The sequence below is a fragment of the Thamnophis elegans genome, chromosome 5 (genome assembly GCF_009769535.1).
Source record: "Thamnophis elegans isolate rThaEle1 chromosome 5, rThaEle1.pri, whole genome shotgun sequence".
In the NCBI taxonomy this organism is placed as follows: Eukaryota; Metazoa; Chordata; class Lepidosauria; order Squamata; family Colubridae; genus Thamnophis; species Thamnophis elegans.
The window spans coordinates 32,973,599-32,980,873 of NC_045545.1; positions in this window are offsets into that span (position 1 = coordinate 32,973,599).

A 7,275-nucleotide genomic window follows, 5' to 3' on the forward strand; every position below is an offset into this window, starting at 1 on the left:
GGCACGCAATCGGGAAGCAGAACAGCTGCCCGGCAAACCCCCTCTCCAGCTGGGCACAACGCCACTCACTGACCTAGCCATATCCCGAAGGCACCAAGCAATGTGAGCGCCTTTGCCCCCTCCAGTTCCCGCGGCTTGGTGCCTTCAGGATACCACTAGGTTGGTGAGGGACGCGCTGCCTGTCAAGAGGGGAGTAGTAGTTCAGAGGGCTTATTTTCAGGGAGGCTTATTTTTTTGCCCATCTGAAAAATGTGGCATGGCCTTAGTTTTAGGACATGTCGTATTTTTGGGGAAACATGGTAAGGAGTGCTGATTGTTGTCAGATTATATTCTGGTGATTTGCCTGCGTGGGAGGGGCCAGTGTTATAGATTCTTTGGTTGGGCTGTTTATTGATGGCTCTGGTAATCTCTTGATTGGGGTATTGTTTACAGAGATTTTTGCTTTCAGAGAACACCAAGGACCCCTCATTTCAGCCCTGAGCTACAAATATTCTCCTGGGTTTTTTAAGTATTACACACAATCTGAGGTAGGAAATAGTTAAATTCAGTCAAACAAAATTTTCACACAAACAGCTGACTGGCATCCCCCGCCCCCTTGCCACTTACATGTTTATTATGGATAGACAGAGATTGCCTCCTTCCCATTTTTATGGGCTGCCTAAGAAATGCACAAGTGGAGGGAACCTAGGAAAACAGGCCAGAATTGTATGTAGGTAGCCCTCAACTTACAACCATTCATTTAGTGACTGCTTGAAATTATAATGGCACTGAAAAAAAATAGCTTTTGACTTTTTCACACTTATGACCATTGCAACGTCCCTAGGGTCATGTGATTAAAATTGGCAACTGGAATGTATTTATGACCGTTGCAATGCTCCAGGGTCACATGATCTCAACAGGAAAGTTAATGGGGAAGCCAGATTCACTTAACAACCATGTGACTAACTTAACAACTGCAGTGATTGACTAAATAACTGTGGCAAGAAAGATCGTAAAATTGGGCAAAACTCGCTTAACAACCTTTTCCATTGCCTAGCAATGGAAATTTTGGGCTCAGTTATTCTCATAGTCTGAGGACTATCTGTACAGAAGCTAGCATCAAAAAAAGTAGTTCATGTCCAGGCTGAGTTTTGAAGATAGGCTAGATAAGCTCACGAGTCCAGAGGAGTTTGATATGAAGTGTAACAGAAGCATAAATAGAGGTCAAGGAGTTCAAGTGAAGAAGGAAACAAAAAAAGGCAGGGTTTCAAGCACAAGATTTCAATACTATCCTGGTTTCTAGAAGAAGCTTTATGCTAGAAATGGATGAAATCCACCTGAGTGTAACTGGTGCTTATTAATCAACACAGGAACTTAGATCTCATTAAGTCAGTAACTCTTGAATTGTTCTAGATCCAAATCTAGTTCTCTTTGATTGGGATATTTCAAGGTTGCTTCAAGATTAGAGTCTTGAATTTTAGTTAGAACAATTAGTCAGTGGAACAACTTGCCTCTAGAATTTGTGATTGCTCCAACACTGGAAGTTTTTAAGAAGAGATTGGATAACCATTTGTCTGAAATGGTATTGGGTTTCTTGCCTGAGCAGGGGGTTGAGACCAGTGGTGGGGTCCTACCAGTTTGGACTGGTTTAGCCAAACCGGTAGTGGTATGGCGGCCTGAGTCGCTGGAACTGGCAGTGACCCAGGTCTGACACACCCCCGAACCGGTTTCCCAGTGTCTTCTGCCATTGCCAGCATGTTTTTGCACATACACAGAACAGTTTTCAGTCAACTGCGCATGCGCAGCAACGTGCGGCGGGCACGCGAGCAAAGAGAGCAGCACGGGCGCAAAACACCCTCTCAGCAAACCAGTAGTAAACTGGTTAGGAACTCATCACTGGTTGGGACCTCCAAGGTCCCTTCCAATCCTATTCTACTCCTATTTCTATTCCTATTCCATTCTATTCTAAATTCTGAAGAGGTGAAGGGGGTTGATGTTCATTGTAAGATGCAGTGTTTCAAGTGAAATTCTATCCACAGGGCACTCCCTCTTCCTCTGATGAGGACGTCTGGAAGAGACCTGACAGTTTTGGATATGGTAGAATGATGTATCTTTATCAGTGGTGGGTCATCTGTGAGCCTCCAGATATTACTGAATTACAGTTCTAGCACTTCTCACCATTGACCAGTCAGGCTAGAAGGTCTTGGGGTTGTAGCAAATAAAACAGTAGCTACAGCAGTCATGTGCATGACCTTAATTTTGCAAAGAGCATGGTATTGATTGCTTATGACCAGGAAGCTTGACAGCCGGAGTTATGCTTAGAATAAATCTATAAAACTCTGCCACTGAGCCAAGGTGTACTTGAAATAGAGCTATCTGTTAACTTGGAGGACTGGTGTAGTAATAGAATTCAAAATATGGGAGTTTATCTGTTCTTTTTTATATTTTAAGGAGCTCTGACCAGAGAGGAATCAAAGGCTTCTTTCTTTCAGTCCTGCAAACAGAAATTTTCATTCCCTCCTTTCAAGATAGAAAATAATTTGGAGAGAGTAAAGATAGGAGTGGTTGACTTGGCCACCTATCTTGACTAACAGTTTTACTAATAAGCAAGTATGGGCTGACATACAATATTTATTTATTTACATTGTTAGAAATCAACTGCTTCTCATGGGATTGAAAGCATAGTTTTGCAAGTGCTTGTTATAAGGGAAGAAGGAAATTTGACCTCTGATGGGATGGATTCTATGGATGCAGATTCCACAGCCCTGAGGAACACAACAGTTTTTCTACATCATTCTGAAGTGGTTGGAGGCAGAGGGTCCCCATTGCTGAGGTTTTTCAACTTTCTGAAGAACATCTAAGAAATGAAATGCAACCTTAAGCAGCTGCAAGCCTAAATAAACCCATTTTCCCTTCTTAAATGCTTCAACCTAAAGTGAAAAACAATGCAGGACAATTTTGGGAATTCTGGAGGGTCACCCTCTGAAAGCTGATTTTTTTTTATTCTTGCTTTCCAGGTGATTAATACATGTAACCCTTGATTTACAACCATTTGTTTAACAACAGCTCAAAGATACAATAGCCTTGGAAAAGGTGATTTATGGCCTGTACTTGCACTTACAAATGTCACACCACTCAAAGGGCCATGTGATCACAATTTGGGTGCTTCACAACTGGCTCACATTTATGATGGGTTGCAGCTTCCTGTAATCACATGATCACAATTTGCTACCTTTCCTGTTGATTTCCAGCAAAAAAAAAGCCATCCACAGGGATCCTGGGTGACCAATACAATACAATACAATATAATACAATACAATAGCAGAGTTGGAAGGGACCTTGGAGGTATTCTAGTCCAACCCCCTGCCTAGGCAGGAAACCCTATACTATTTCAGACAAATGGCTATCCAACATCTTCTTAAAAACTTCCAATGTTGGGGCATTCACAACTTCTGGAGGCAAGCTGTTCCACTGATTAATTGTTCTAACTGACAGGAAATTTCTCTTCAGTTCTAAGTTGCTTCTCTCCTTGATTAGTTTCCACCCATTGCTTCTTGTCCTGCCCTCAGGTGCCTTGGAGAATAGTTTGACTCCCTCTTCTTTGTGGCAATCCTGAAATATTGGAACACTGCTATCATGTCTCCCCTAGTCCTTCTTTTCATTAAACTAGACATACCCAGTTCCGGCAACCGTTCTTCATATGTTTTAGCCTCCAGTCCCCTAATCATCTTTGTTGCTCTTCTCTGCACTCTTTCCATGTGATTATCTTAATGTCCATGGTGATCCACTTAATGACTGCCATATAAATTGCAATAAAATTGGGTCTGATTTGATTTACAGCTGCAATTATGGAAATTCCAGTCCAAAATATGGTTGCCGTAATAAATCAACAACTGTTCCTATTTCTAGTGGCTTAGCAATAACAGCAGAAATGAGTTACCGCCTTTCTCTTAAACAAAAAAGGTTTATGTGTGTTTAGGAGAAGATGGGGGAACCGTATATATTTGTGTGACAGATCATTTATGCAGTGGCCCAGATTCCTGGGCTGAAGTGATCTGCAATTCTATGCCCACTTCCCTAACTAGATTTGCCGTGCAGATGAAAATGGTGCAGGTATCATTTAAATAATGCTGAGCTGAGTTTCTTGCATGAGACAAATAACTAATTTAAGGTTGGATTTTAATCTGCAAGGAAACACTTTAAATCCTATGTTAAAGTACTGGAAATGCCATCCCACCTTTACATTGAATAATATGTAAATTCATATTAATATGGCATACATATTATTGGTATAGACATAACAACACATCTAAACACCAGTAAGATTTTAAGAGATAAAGCAGGATTTCTCCCAAACTCAACTTAAAAGGCAGATAAGATCTCTGTATGACTGAGTTGTATGCCTGTGTTGGTTTGGGGAAAATTCCAACTTTAAGTCCCCACTTAACCATGGACTTCATTGTATGACTCTGCACTGATTACTCTTTTTTTCAATGTATCTTAGTGAGCTGTTGTGGAGATAAAACGAGGCCATTTGCAAAGAAAATATGTGGAGGATACATGCAAAAGAAAAAAGACTGGGGTATATCTGTAGTAATAACATGTATATTATACTAATAATATACATTTACCAAAAAAAAACCATCTACTGAAAGGTCACATTGCTTTTGCAGTACTTTACTGTGAGATTTGAAAATTTTCCTTACCGATTGTCATGATTAAAGTCCTAAAGTTCTAGACTAGTTATTTGTCTCACGCAGGAAAACTCAGCATTATCTAAATGATTCCTGTAATTTTCATTTGCAGGGCAAATAACATCTTTTGGTTGACAAAAAACACTGTAGGTGTCCTTCACTGCTTTATTCCTGATATCATTGTCCTGTCTCACCCCACACATCATCTTTTTTTTAAGTGTGTGTGTGTGTGCCGGCATGTGTGCATGTGTATTCACATGGACCCAGGAATGAAATTTCAATTGTTTGACATATGGATGCCATCTGAACTCTTGGCAACTAAACTCATTCATTCATTCATTCATTCATTCATTCATTCATTCATTCATTCATTCAATTTATATGCTGCTCATATATGTAATAACCAGTGAGTGAAAAACAATTACAACAATTCAAAAACAACAAGTTTGCTAACCATCTTACTCCCATGCTTGGGAATGCAATGCATCCAAGTGTGGAAGACTTTCTGAAAAGGTGACAGCATCTGAGATAGTCTAATACTGGATGGCATTCCAAAGGGCAGGTGGTACAACAGAAAAACCATTTATTTATTTATTTATTTATTTATTTATTTATTTATTTATTTATTTATTTAACTTATATACTGCTTTATAGGGCTTTCAGCCCTCTCTAAGCGGTTTACAATTTTTTTAGCAAATTGAGTCAGCAACCTGCCCCCACAGTCCGGGTCCTCATTTCACCCACCTCGGAAGGATGGAAGGCTGAGTTGACCTTGAGCCGGTGAGATTTGAACCGCTGAGCTGCAGATCACAGTCAGCTAAAGTGGCCTGCAGTACTGCACCCTAACCACTGCGCCACCTCGGCTCTTTTTCTGCATCTTGAGAGATGACATACTTACCTTTATATCCTGCTAGATGACATATTTAGATTGTGAATAGTATTACTGCTAAAAAAAGTTCCTTCTCAGTTTGAGGGGGAAAATGCAGTTATTTTTAGCAATGTGAGTACCTAGTAGCACCGAGTATAGACATTTATTTTGTGATGGGTTTGCCTGCCCAAAATTGTAAATACACCTTTTACAATGTGCAGAACTACACATGAATTCCAAGTTCCCAATATTTATGGTATGCCTGCCCGATAGGGATAACTTAATTTGTGCTGACAGGTATTTCTAACTTGTAATTAATCTGGCAGGGTTTCTCAGCTGCCTGTTGCTACTTCACAAAGGTTGATTCACCCAGCTAATAACAAAGGCAGATGTGGCAAATGGCAGTCAAAGAGAAGAAAGACAATTTTTACTCTAAACAACTAACCAAATTTAGGTGCTCTTACTATTGTCAGCCTTTTTGATCTGAGCTCTGAGGTAAACCACAAATCTCCTGGTGCTTATAGCTTATCTCCCTCCTTTATTGTAGATAAGAATGAAGCCACAGAAACTCATACAACAATTGATTATCCACTGCTAGTCTTAAGATGGAAGCTCTTAGTAGTTACAGTTGTTTAAACTCAAGTGTTCTTCTTCCTACCATTTCAGATTAATAGAAATTTGGTGTAATGCTTGGTGGCCTTGAAACAGAGGGGTCATATGTTAAATGGCCATTTCTGGACTGAAACTCCATCTCCATCACAACCTTATGCTTCCTTCATTATTTTCTTTAATTTCTCCCTCTCTGATTCTGGAACTGTTGTTCTTTCCTCCTGATTTTTGGCAGGTGGAGTAGGTGGCCTCCATCTTTCATTTCCACTTCTTTGTGAGGACCTGTCTCCATCTTAGAAACTCTCCTCTCATTCTTGCATTCTCTGTACATCTCATTAGTTTTGCAATTCTCTGTGTTTTGTTTATAATGGGTTCTTTATTGTGTGGCCAATCAGGATGTCTGAGATAGTGAGGATATTGTAAAAGTTGAAGCTATAACATTGCTGCCTCCCCAAAACATTCTGTGCCCAAGAAGCCTATCCAATGAACCAGATACTCCCATCCAAACTTCCTTCACCAATAATAAAAACACTTTTCCTTAGATGTGTGCAAGGAGCATGGAGGCATTCCAGGAACTAGAGGGAACAGTGAAATTGGGCCTATTTATATTATGGCTAGATGCTTCAGGCAAAGGATCATAGGGCCAACTTTTTCTGTCACAGAGAATAGTTCACTAAACACTAAGAATCTTGACAGTTTCTTAGATGGCTGTAAGGAAGAGGAAAATCTTGTAGAAAGCTAGCTATGATCTTCAAAAGCCATGTGGAGAGGACTTCCTGACAATTGTGGTCATCAAAATCTTGTAAGAAGACTTTGCACTATCTAGGCCAGTGTTTCTCAACCTTGGCAACTTTAAAATGTGTAGACTTCAACCCTCAGAATTCCAACCAATGATGCTGGCTGGGGAATTCTAGGAGTTGAAGTCTACACATCTTAAAGTTGCCAAGGTTGAGAAACACTGATCTAGGCAATTTTAAAAGAGCTGCTGGATAGCCAGAAGTTCAGAAAAAAATGTGAGTCCTATGGAGGGCCAGGAGGCACTTGGCCTGAGATGTGGGTAGTATTGACCTGAAATGGTTATTATTAAATTGAGGCATGAATTCAGTTAGTCTAGGCAAGCTCTGC